Source organism: Chiroxiphia lanceolata, chromosome Z, assembly GCF_009829145.1.
Source record: "Chiroxiphia lanceolata isolate bChiLan1 chromosome Z, bChiLan1.pri, whole genome shotgun sequence".
NCBI classification, from domain to species: domain Eukaryota; kingdom Metazoa; phylum Chordata; class Aves; order Passeriformes; family Pipridae; genus Chiroxiphia; species Chiroxiphia lanceolata.
Genome location: NC_045671.1, coordinates 31,548,361 through 31,560,564, shown reverse-complemented (window position 1 = coordinate 31,560,564; position 12,204 = coordinate 31,548,361). Strand labels below are relative to the sequence as shown.

The 12,204-nt window shown below is 38.2% G+C and overlaps 1 protein-coding gene and 1 long non-coding RNA gene across 11 annotated transcripts in view; one reads left to right on the top strand and one right to left on the bottom strand.

The window, feature by feature from the left end:
* The window catches only part of TTC39B (tetratricopeptide repeat domain 39B), an 86,153-nt gene that overhangs the window by 44,471 nt on the left and 29,478 nt on the right, over positions 1 to 12,204 (top strand). The window contains exon 1 of one of the 10 annotated variants that reach the window (XM_032675347.1): positions 484 to 757. The exons of 8 other annotated variants lie outside the window; for them this stretch is intronic. The gene's annotated coding sequence lies outside the window, so the exon portion shown is untranslated. Of the gene's footprint in view, positions 1 to 483; positions 758 to 1,041; positions 1,061 to 12,204 lie in introns of those variants that run through there. One more of the 10 variants, XM_032675349.1, reaches the window with a different exon arrangement.
* Positions 10,425 to 12,181, bottom strand: LOC116780396. The gene is made up of 3 exons (XR_004354454.1): positions 11,921 to 12,181; positions 11,100 to 11,270; positions 10,425 to 11,018 (listed from the first exon to the last, which is right to left on the bottom strand). It is a non-coding gene; the product is annotated as an uncharacterized LOC116780396 (long non-coding RNA).

Here is a 12,204-nt window from a genome sequence, read left to right as displayed (position 1 = left end):
CTGATATTTGTGAAGAGAACTGTTTATTAGCTGCCTCTCTGTGCTGGTGATTTGTTTTGGTCTTGGAACTCTAGCTAAAAATTTGGGTTTCTTGGGAAAAATGTCAAAGGGTTAATTAAAAAAAAGTGTTGATATGTTTGAGTACTGCCAAATGATGAAAATCAAACATGAGCTAGCTATTTTTTGAAGTGCTGCTGGCTATCAACTCTCATATATTTGGTCTAGTTTTACTGCAGTTGCTTTAGTATACTTTTCCTTTTCTGAGTGACTTTTATTGTGGCATTTTTTTAATATTCAGGAAGTACTGAGGTAACTCCGTTTTTGTCTTCAAATATAAATCATTGTGTTCAAGTCTCCATTTTCTTCTTGCAGTTAGGAGTGATGGATTAGAATTAGGCTGCAGCACAGATTGGGAGAATCTCCCAGCATCCTCTTCCCGCAGAGGCATCAGCTTCCAGCATTGACTGTAGCTGCTGCCACTCACTGACATTTCTTTTGAATTCGGCTATGGAGAGCGCCTGTGTTCCCAGCTGCTAGCATGTGAACTTTTATTGTTTTTGCTTGATAATTCGTTAAAGAAACCTCATGGATATTGAGAAATAAAGCAATCAGTTTTCTCTTTATTGCTTTTCTTCGTTTGGTTTTTTTTTTTTTCCTCTCTGTGTGTGCATGGTGGAAAAAGACAGAGTGAGAGAAGCAGCACTTATTTTTGCACAGAGACTGTATTTACCTACCTGAAGTTAACTGAAGTAATCCTGTAAGTATATTATCTCTGCCTAATAATCCCTAAAATCATAAATGTGGTAGTAAGATTTATGGGATTTTATCTGTGAAAATTTACTTTGGCAGGTATGTCAAACTACAACATTTCCTTTTCAGATGGATTTCCTTGAAGATAAAGGAAAACCGATAAAGGAAAACCAATCACAATAGGATTATGAAGTAATTGTTTCTCTTCCACCCTTTTCAGTGGTGAACAATGCTTTTAGAGAGCAGAAGCTTCTCTGCTGATGTCAGTGCTTAATCAGCTCAGATGCTGTAGGTTGTAGAACACTGCAAGGTGTGTATTTTGGGGTGCTGTTCTTTAAAATGAGTTATTTTCTCTATTTATAGAGTTATTTTCTCTATTTATAGACTGTCCTCTGCTCTTGGTAGCTGTGCTGATTTAACCATTTGAGCTTATATAATATTATACTTACACATTTATTTCGTAGAACACAGTGCTGTGCTTTGTAAGTACTAAATGTTAAGTATAACGCAGTGTCCTTTTAGAGACTTTAGTAATTTCAGAATATCTCCAGCATGGGCTGTACAGTCACTGTGTAATAAATTCCAGTAAATTAGTTTGAAGTTTAGAAAGAGCGTCTTGCTAGGTTCACACTGTCCTAATTGTCTCTTTGGATCTGAGCCAGTATTTGTGTGACGCAGTGTTAGTCCCATAAACATCTGGCCTGATCTGTTGTCCTACTTGCAGCATGATTTATTTTTTCTTTTTTTTCCATGAGAGCATAAGTGAAATTTTTATTCGATTCATGTAAAACTGCCAGTAAGCTTTCATTATTATTTGTACATGCTAGCTCTTCAAAGAGGATCTTTCTCAATCTATTTTCTTATCAGCATGTCTTATTTAGACCTCCTTTCCAGGGAAAATGTTGAACAGATCTAAGTTATATTTTTGTTTTTGTGGTGAACATCTATTTTTCTGTATCTACATGCTGTATATTAAGCTTTGGCAGTATTCCTCTCTACCGTATTCAGGTGATCATTTTTGTACCCAGTATTGCACGTATTGATCTCAGCTGGATTATTTGATATAAACTATTAGTCTGACAAGGAATATTTAAACACAGTAAGTTTGCAGTTTACCTGCAAAGATCTTGTGTTAAAACTTACATCTAAAAATACTGTCGAACCACTGAGTTCTATTAATAAAACTGATAATCTTTTATGCTGCTGCGTATTTCCACTAGTGTTGAACAGAATAGTGTAAAGCAGATTTTTCTCCTACCTGCAAATCAACACTGATAATTCTTTGATTTTTTTTTTTTTTTTCCTACCCACTCTGTCAAACTGGGGTCAATTCTAAATACCTGTGATCTGATTGTTTTGCTGACAGGTTTTAGGCTTTCATATATTTTTGCAGTGCTGTGTCAAATTCATGCTGCAGTAGCTTGATATGCTTGAATAGGATTATTTTATAATCACTTTAGTGATCAGGTGAAGTGTATGTGTATATTCAGGTGGGTAAATAGTAACCCAAGTAGTTGTCATGTCTCACAATATCGCTGAGTCCTTATGGAAAATTTGAGTCTCCCTTTCTGTTCACATGAAGTGCAATTCACTGTTGAACTTAAGAACTTGGTGTCAGATAAAGCTGCCAGTGTTTCTTTTCCCTTCAGACAATAAAATCGCCCAACTTGCAATAAATTGACTGTTAGCTTACTGAATCTGGTTAATGATCAATCCAAAACTGAAACATTTGGGAATGCTCATGTCTCTTTTATTTAAAAATAAAAATAAAACAGTAAAGTGGCTAGAAACATAGCCTGTGGTTTTTTGGGGTCTTTTTTTAGAGTAGTGGACTCTTGGCAATGGTGGGTGATGGTCAGCCAGCAAGATAAGCTTAGTCTTGGCGCTATTTCCTCTGGCACCTGAGGGTCAGACAGATGATCAACGATCAACTTTGCCAAGATTTTCTTTGTTTGTGCTTATTCAGTTGTTTTGTAGCATCTACAGAGTAGTAATAATATGTGAGGATACAGCAATCAGTATTTTCTTGTGGTGTTCAAATATGGCATTGATAATAAATATGTAGGTAAGCAAAATCCGTGTTTTCAATAAGACAGACCACTAGGAAAGTTCCCTTATCTCATCACCACTCAGTCATGGAAATGTTTGGAAGCTAAATAAATCTCTTGATCACTTTCTTGTATTTCATTATTAGATTCCAATGAAGCAGCACTGTGGATGCTAGGCTGGTTTCTGGCACTCAAAGTCTGAGACCACAAATAAGACTTATATGCAGAATGTAAAGAAAAGAAACATTAATGGTGTCCTGACAGGTGATGATCTTGACATTTAAAGTTTAAGATCAGATAAGACTTCTAAGAACCAATTTTTGTTTGTATATAAGGTTTTCAGTGTGTTTGAGGGTCTTGAATGCATTTCAGTCAAAAGACAGTATTACAAATATTTCTGCTTCTGTGAGCAGTAATAACTCCTGAAAGAAAACAGTTGTCACCTCTAGGTAAATCTGTTTTGTTTAGAAGAGCTAAAACTGGAACTTCCATCTCTAAAAAAAAGAAGGGAGGGCAAACACTTTTCCTAAAATACTAGCATCTCCCCCTGCCCCCAGACTTCTGGTCTGTAAGTAACAGAGCTTAATCTGCCATCTGTCTGCCTTGCCTTGTTGTTATATTACATGTAACATTATACCTGGTAAGGTGTAATGACTGATCAGTTAAAATACTTTCTTAGTGAATTTCCAGTAGTCTTTGAAAAGCTGTCAGTTTGACCTTTTTTGACAATGCTAAGGTGGAGCTAAAACTGTGAAGTCATTCTCAGCTCATTTTTGTGCATATAATTTTAATAATGGTTGATTTGCAAGAGGGGCAACTGCCTCATTTTTTTCTCACTCAATTACCTCTTCCCTTCTCACTGCCTGTTTTTCTGAGAGCTCCAATTCTGTATCTACAGCTGTACCTTTTGAAAAATAGTTTTCAAGGCTTTCTCTTTATGTATACAAATGTATACTATCAGCTAGCTATTGTTTCTTCCTTTTGCTCTGCATCAGCTTTTCTGCCACAGCTGTAAGATAAGCAAGAGGAAATAATTTAATTTAAAAAATTCCAAACAACCAAACCAAGCCCAACAATAAACAAAACTCTCAAAACAACGAAACAAAAGCCCCAGCACTATTAAAGAAAGGGAAAATGCCCTAGTGGTATGGCTTGATCATTCAAAGGATAGTGTAGGCAGATCCCTTGGTATTCTGGCAACAATACAGGAATTCACTGATAGAGATTTACAAATAGCTGGCTAAATGCTGCTATCTCATAGCCACATAGGGTTGAGGAGGAAGGTGCAACCTCTCTGAACTGAATTGTATCATGAGGTGTTTCCATCCTATGCTGTTTCCAGTCCTGTGGGTGACAGGTGTCTTCAAAAATTCAAGTGAAAGCTAGTACCCAGGAAGGGCTCAGGTACGACCAATGCTGTTTTCCTCTTTCTGCTATAGAATGTGATCTTAAATACAGTATGAGAGGAAGTTCTGAGGGAGTAATAAGTGAAAATAAGTGTGTTATCATGATGGTTTTGCCAGAATGTTAATTAATATAATTTAAACTAAATTAGCATTGTTAGGGTGTGTTTATCTGTTGTGCATTTGCTGTTTGTTTGTGGGGTTTAAAATTATTTTTGTTTGCTTGCTGATTTTTTTTAATCTGCCTGATGTTGAATGCATCCTAATATAGTAAGCTTTAAAGTAATTTCTGCCTGTTTGCAAATTTGGTTAGCATAGCCCTGGATAGTTTTGCTGCCAATTGGGTTTCTTTAAGTGAATATTTAGGATACAGACTACAGGATGTGTTAGTGAAGTTCTGAAATAGGGAAGACACTGCACCTTCAAGGGAAAGTCTGTCTTGCATCAGCATGAATTTTTTTTCCAATCTTTACCATAAATATTTTACTTACCTAAAAGTCATGCTTCTCATAAGAAGGGATGTATACATAATAAATGCAGAATTTGCTGCAGAGGTTTGACTAGTGGATTTACTATATGGGTAAAATAAGTTATCATTTACTATACTGATCAGATGGCTGAAGGTTTTAGATTTTCTATATTGATAATAATAGCCTGGAATAGGAAGTGATTTATATAAATTGGAAATAATTTCAAACACCTAGCCATATGGCTTAAGATTTTTCTGTTGTGTGATTATAAGAGTTGTTGAAGTCTGGGCTTTAGATGAAATGGTAAAAAAGTTTGCAACAACTTTTCTGTTTGTGTTAGGAAAAAAATATTGATCATGTGATCTTATATCTTTCCCTGACCATTTTAAGCTAACAAAAAGTGTTAAGAATCCTTTTTGTTCATAAACTGGATGTGATTGGCCATTTAAAAATACTGAGATACCTTTAATGTCAAGGATTTAATATGCTTTAATGTGTTAGCAGCAAGAAGGGTCCAAATGTGAGAAAGGTTACTGACTTTGATTCTGCATTTCTGAGTTGTTCTCCAGGTGGAAGGTATGCATAGCATGCATATAGGCAGAGGAATAAAGTCCGGACTCATAGAGGCTTCCCTGGCACACTTGGCTTTTTCAGAGGGTGTATCCTGTACCTATCCATCAAGATACCGAAAGATGTGCCAGCACTAGCATAGTGTGGGATTGAGGTGTGTGTGCAGTTTCTTACATAGGTCAGTACTCCCACAGAATGATGTATGTTCTGCTTTCATGAAAGTTTCAGACTTTATACAGAAATTGTTCCTGAGGGTCATGCATCTCTGCTTGTAGTTGTTTAAAATCAAACCATACAGGAGTCTCCCAGTTGTGAGGTTTAAGAGTAGTCCCTTGTAATAGGAAGAAAATTCCACACAACTCGAAAGCTATTTTCTTTACTTTTTGAACATTTCCTGTATGTTCATGTCCTGTCTGTGGATTGTACTACCTTCAGCCATCCTTCACTAAACTATCCAGAGCATTAAACATAGACCTAACAGAATATCTCAGTAGGATTTTGCAATAAGCTTATTTTATTTTGACCTTTACTTCCTGTCATAATGCTCTTGGTGGACATTTGCCATGAGGACTAGTGCAACCTGCTGCTCTGTGGTAGGTAGGTAGTACTCCTACAAAGTATCTCAGTTTTTGTTTGATGATTTGTGTTGCAACTTAGTTTCTGTGCAAATAATTGATAAAAGTGATAGCAGATAACATTGTCCCTTATGAAATGATTCAAATTAAATTAGTATTACTGTTGGCTCATACATAAGTGATGGATGAGAGGGATAAGATACTGTTTCACCCCAGTCCAGAAGTTCCACGCTTTTACCAGTTGTGCACTTTCATTTTAGACTTTGAGAGATTTCACCCACACGAATCCTTGCAAAGTCTTTGGTTCTTTGATACCTCAAGTTCACATCCAGAGAAAAATGACACATTTTTCTCTAAGAGATTTCTTTTAATTTGGTGAGAAAGTAGGCATTTTGGCAAAAAGGATTTTGCAGAAATAACATGCAACTTCTCAAAAGCATTACAACAGATTACTGAGACTAGCAAGCATTGCTGTAGTGAGGGAACCTTTGTTACACTCAGCAAACACAAACTCCATACAACTTAAGTGAAACCTCCATAACTTAAGTGAATACAGGAAATAGGTGTTTAAGTTGCCCACAGGAGCAAAGGAAGAGTGATTAAGAGAAGAAAGAATAAAGAGAGAAAGAGAGGAGAAAGACATATTTAACACTCTGGAGGTCACATGTTGACAGATCAGGAGGGCAAGGGCAGATGGAGATCATGTGGGTGTCTGTTTACAGACTTTGACCACTTCCCCTAGGTGGGACCTTTGGCTCACTGCCACTCACTGTCCCCCCCAGCCAAAGTGAGGGGTACCACCACCAATTGGAGGCTCCAGAGGGCGCAGTGTGGGCAGGCCATCAGGTGGACCTTATTGACAGCCCAGACACGTCTTTCCCTGCCATGTGCTCTGCATGGTTGCAGCCGTGTTGGCTCCAGGCCTAGCCCTCTATTTTTTTAAAGATTTTTATAGTTATTTTATAGAGTTAGGCAGAAAGGAGGTGTCTTTATCATAGTAAAGGATAACTGTTTCCATTTCACTGGGACTGAAGAGACAGAAGTAGTAGTAGACTACTACAGGACTTCTAATGTTTGAATACTTGATGACTGTCAGGGATCAACAGCGAAGAACCTGTTCATTAACAATTTCCTTGTTCTTAATAATTTTTAAATATTGCAGAATTAAGGAAGATAGTATCCTTGTTCTAGCAATACACTTCTAATTTGAGGCATAGTGTGGTGGGTTGACCTTGGCTGGATGCCAGGTGCCCACCCAGGCACTCTATCACTTCCCAGCTGGACAGGGGAGAGAGTAAGATAGAAAACAACTTGTGGGTTGGGATAAGGCAGTTTATTAAAGCAAAAGCAAAAGCTTGTGGATGCAAAAGTGAAGCAAAATCCCATAAGTTTATTCTCTACTTCCCATCAGCAGTGATGGCCAGCTGCCTCTGAGAAGCAGGGCTTCAGCACGCGTAATGGATCTTTAGCCATTGGAGGCAATGAATACCCCTCACTTCCTGCTCTTTTCCTTAGCTTTTATATCTGAATTGACATCATGTGCTGTGGAATATCCCTTAGGTTAGTTTGGGTCAGCTGGCCTGCTTGTGTCCCCTCCCAGAATCTTGTCCTTGACGGGAAGGAATATTACACTACTGATGCTGTGCTCAGCAGTAGCCAAAACACCAGTGTGTTATCAACACCCTTCGAGCTACCAGTGCAAAGCACAGCACTGTGAGGGCTACTATGGGGAAATAAACTCCAGCTCAGCCAGACCCAATATGCATAGTTTAAATTTAAAACACAGCAAAAAGAAGGATGCCAGCGACAAAGTCCTTTGCTGAGGTAACACAAAGGATCTGGATCACTTGAGTTTAACAAATGATTGGTGATGTCGTGACAGTTTTTCAGGTGTTTTGGATCTTTGCTATGTATTAAAGCCAACCAAGAGAACATCAAGTGCATTTTGGCATGTAAAGCCATGCAAGATGTGAACATGAAGATTTAGTGATATCTCTGTAAGCTGTAAACTGTGACCTTTGATACTGCAGTTTTAGTACATCTTTTGATCTTGACCAGGAGAAAGTCCTCCAGGAAGACAGTGGGTTCCAGCCTTCACAGGCTTCTGTTGAAGGCTTGAGTTTATTTTAGGCAAAGCATGCAAGGTAGTACATGTCAGCACAGAGCTTCATGCCACAGTGTGTCTCACAGTAGTCCCCTGGATAATGGAAAGAGGAGAAGACAGACCCTATCAGCTAAAAAGCTTTAAAATGACTGCTGTTCTTGGACATTCCAAGGGATCAGTACACTTTAAGTAGAGCAGTGTTCAAAAATATCCAGAGCCTTCTAGCCAAGAAAATGGAACTACAGAGTATGTTCTAGTGAGGATTGGCTGTTATTTGTCATTAAGAGTTCATGTAATTGCTGTTTAAGACTCATGACAAGATAGTTACTCTTTTTGACAAGGTAAAACATAAAGAGTTCAAACCTGAGTTTTCTGATTCATTACTGCAGAGGGAAAGATCCACTTCAGAAAGTATAGAAACATTCTGAATAGCGACAGTATCAGATTTTAACAGCATATGAGGACTATTTGACTTTTTGCAGAAGACAAGAACCAACTGAGAGCAATCCATTTTAAAGCTGTTTTGTTATCATTAAGTTGGCAGTAAATACTCTAGCAGATGCATGCTTATATGTTGCTCAAGTAGAGTGCTACGGATGGTAGTTTCTTTCTGCCCTAGCTGTTGATACTGTAGTTCACACACAGGATGTTTTTTATTTGAGTTTATGGAAACAAATGCCTCTACAAGATTTTTCTGATGAAGCCTCTGTAAATGTTAAGGGTCATTTGTTTGCTGAAGTATTTATGCCTTGGGAAAGTGTTGTCTTAATTATAATGCATCTGGTTTTCTTGATACTTATAATCAAAATAGCATCCTCTCTGTATACCCTGAATTTTTTAGAAGACCTTATTTTCACTCCTTTTGCTTGTATCAGATTTCCGTCTTAATATGATTAGCATAAAATTGAATTATTATTGCTAGTTTCATGTTTTTGTGGTCTTTATTCTTTGAAGTTTTGCTTTGCTCCCCCTGATAACTACAAGTATTTTCAATATCAGTAGCCCGGTGAGACTTCGGTTAATAAGACCAGTAGCTGAACAAAAGCAATTTGCTGACAATTAAATTTTGGTCATGAGATAAGGCTGATTATTTTTCCTGTGTTGTAAAGAGCTGACAGAAGGTTTTAGAAGTTTAAAAACTAAATTGTGCAACCCCTATTCATGCAGAGTGTTGCTGGAACATTAAGTCCAGCTGATGTTAATAAAGTGATATGGAACTCAATATGTGATTTAAAATGTGAAAGTGTTGTTGGATTAAAGGTGATTTTTTTCTGCAATTCTCCCATTTCTAGCTCCTGAATCCCTTTTCTCAAGAGAAAAGTTGGTAAATCATTGCACCTGGAATGATTGTTAAAAGCTGACTAAATCTTCTGTAGATGCAAAGACAGTGGCATGCATCAAGTTACTGTGTAACTTTAGCTATATGATGGGTTTTCAGGAATGCTTTTACACTGAGGCCTGGTGTGGAGAGATAGGTGATGTTGTCTAACTCATTACATGTTTGAATAACTTTTAAATACTAATGCAGTGACTTTTCACTTGGTTTAGGCTAATAGTTATGCTCCCTTTTAATTAATTAGGGGGGAAAGGGGGAGGAAAGTGACTTAAGCTATAATCTGCATTAACATTTTAAATTATGAGTGGTTTTGCTCTCTGTACATCCCGAGGATTGTCATCTTAATAGTGAATATTCCAATACGTCTCAGGGTTTTCAAATCAGCATTCTTATGCTGTGTTTCTATTGCAGCTCCAAGTAGTTGATTAGAAGAACCTACTGAAGTTGTGAAGAACTTGCATATGGACAGTATATCTCCACTGTATTGGAACAGTTTCATGAACACCAAGCTCAAGATACACAAACTATTGCTAAAATTCTGAACATTAACTCTTTTTTTCATAAAACATATTTAAAATAGAAGTGAGAAGATAAGAAACACTGTGTGTTGGGAAAAAGTATCCTTAGTACCTTGACAGTAACACAGTATCTCCTTGTAATGTGACATTATTCTCTTTGCGTAACACCCAATATAGCACATTTTCCATTCTTTTTTTTTTTTTTCCAGAAGTTAGCGGTATTTTGCTACTTTTGGCTGGGGTAGAGTTAATTTTCTTCACAGTAGCTTGTGTGGGGCTGTGCTTTGGATTTGTGCTGAACACAGGGTTGATAATATAGAGATGTTTTTGTTATTGCTGAGCAGAGCTTACACAGAGCCAAGGCCTTTTCTTTTTGTACTGCCACACTGGCCAGGGGGCTGGAAGGGTATGGGAGGTTGGGAGGAGACACAGCTGGGACAGGTGACCCAAATTGACCAAAGGGATATTCTGTACTATATGACATCATACAGTACATAAAATGGGGAGAAGAAGAAGGAAGAGGGAGCACATTTGGAGTGATGATGTTTGTTTTCCCAAGTGATCATTACATGTGATGGGGCCCTGCTCTCCTGGGTATGGCTGAACACCTGCCTGCCCATGGGAAGCAGTGAATTAATTCCTTGTTTTGCTTTCCTTGTGTGTATGGCTTTTGCTTTCCCTGTCTCTGTTTCAACCCAAGAGTTTTCCAGCCTTTACTCTTCCAATTCTCTCCCTGATCCTGCTGGTGGGCAAGTGAGTGAGCGGCTTTGTGGGACGTGGTTGATGACTGGGATTAAACCATGCTAGTAGCAGTAAAATCTGTAGTAATATCACTGAAGTAGTGTTAATTTAATCTGCTGTGAAGTAAATTAAAGAATATGCTTATCTGATGTGATAAAATGTGTAAAGCTTCTGTCAGTTCTAGGAAAACTGTATGTGAACGTAGGGGAAAAAATAAGATTGCCTATATAATACTGAGTTAGAAGGAAAACAACATGAGTCAGAAAGAGAGTGTGAGTCAGCATTACTTGCTGAACTGTTCATCAGTCTGGTAACTTGCTGTAGAAATTGGTTTGTGGTGTTTTGGGAGTAGAGGAGAAAATGTGCTTTTTCTGAGCCTCTGTGTAGAAATGCCAGCGAAGATAGCCAAGTTCCTTCTGAGTCAGTGTGCTCCTTTCTTCTGACTGTTGTGGTATCAAATTATCAATCTGAGTTGGAGTGAATCCTTTGGTTATCTTCCTCTGCTGCAGGAAAACAGTAGAAAATATATGTGAAGAGTAATGAAACAGAATGCGACACTCTGATAGAGAATATGATTCACTTACCAGAAATAACAGTGTGAGAAAGCTAACTTCCCGAGTTTTATATCTGAAGTGGCAAAATAACTTCATAAGCTTGCTTAATGTATAGAACAGGACATATATTAACATAAGGAATACTGTTTGCATTGTCTGCAGGCTTTGGTCACACATAAAGTCAGCCTCAGGGGAACTAGTCTGCAATACAGGCAAAAAAACATGACAGCCAAGTGCTGAAGAGATCAGCTGCTTACCCATTTAAGTAGGAAAACATAGTTTTGACATGGTGCCAAGTTGTTTAAAGAGCCTTGTTTATGGAATCATTTTACAAATATTGATATGTGATGGTGTTGATGGTAGAGCTGGGAGTATGATGGCATTTGGGAGCCTGATGGCAAACACTCCTCACTTAGACCTAAAAAGCCAGCATCTCCATGGCTGTTTTATACAAAATAAAGATTAGATTTTCCTTCCAGAGGAAGTTCCAGCAGTTTCTGATTGCAGGATAGGAAGTGTGCAAATTTACAGCATACAAGTACAGGAAATGTGTTTCTGGGCCTACAATGAGACCCAGCCAAGCAGTTGGAAACAAGACATTGCCCTTACACCTTGATCCTTGCATTCAGAAACTGCTACAGTGCGGGGGTTCTGTAAATACTTTAATATATTTATCTGCTGTTACTTCTCACATGAAGTAGTAGGAAACTTTCTTGCTCTTTCTAGGCCTAACACAAATACCTTTTAACTAAATGTATAAAGCAGTCATCAACTGTTAATTTACCTGTGGTTATGAATGATCTACCTTCCCCCGGAGTGTTTTATGAGCTGTGTGGTTATACATGTCTCACTTGCCATTCGCTTCCCTCCCTTACTTCAGATGACTATTCTTAATTCTCCATACTCTGTATAGCAGATCATTGCCTTTTAACGGATCTGGTTGCGGATTCTCTGCTGGTTTTCCCAGAGTGGAGCTTGGCCGCGCTGTCCCCCTTTGGCAGGAGGAAAGAGAGACCAAGCTTCCCCGGGTGTTCCGTGGCAGAAAGGACCTTTAATCTTAAACTTGCGCGGTTCATATGGATTTGAGGGGAGGGCAAGAAGGAGGGCTGTGATTGGGTCGAGGAGAGCATTTCAG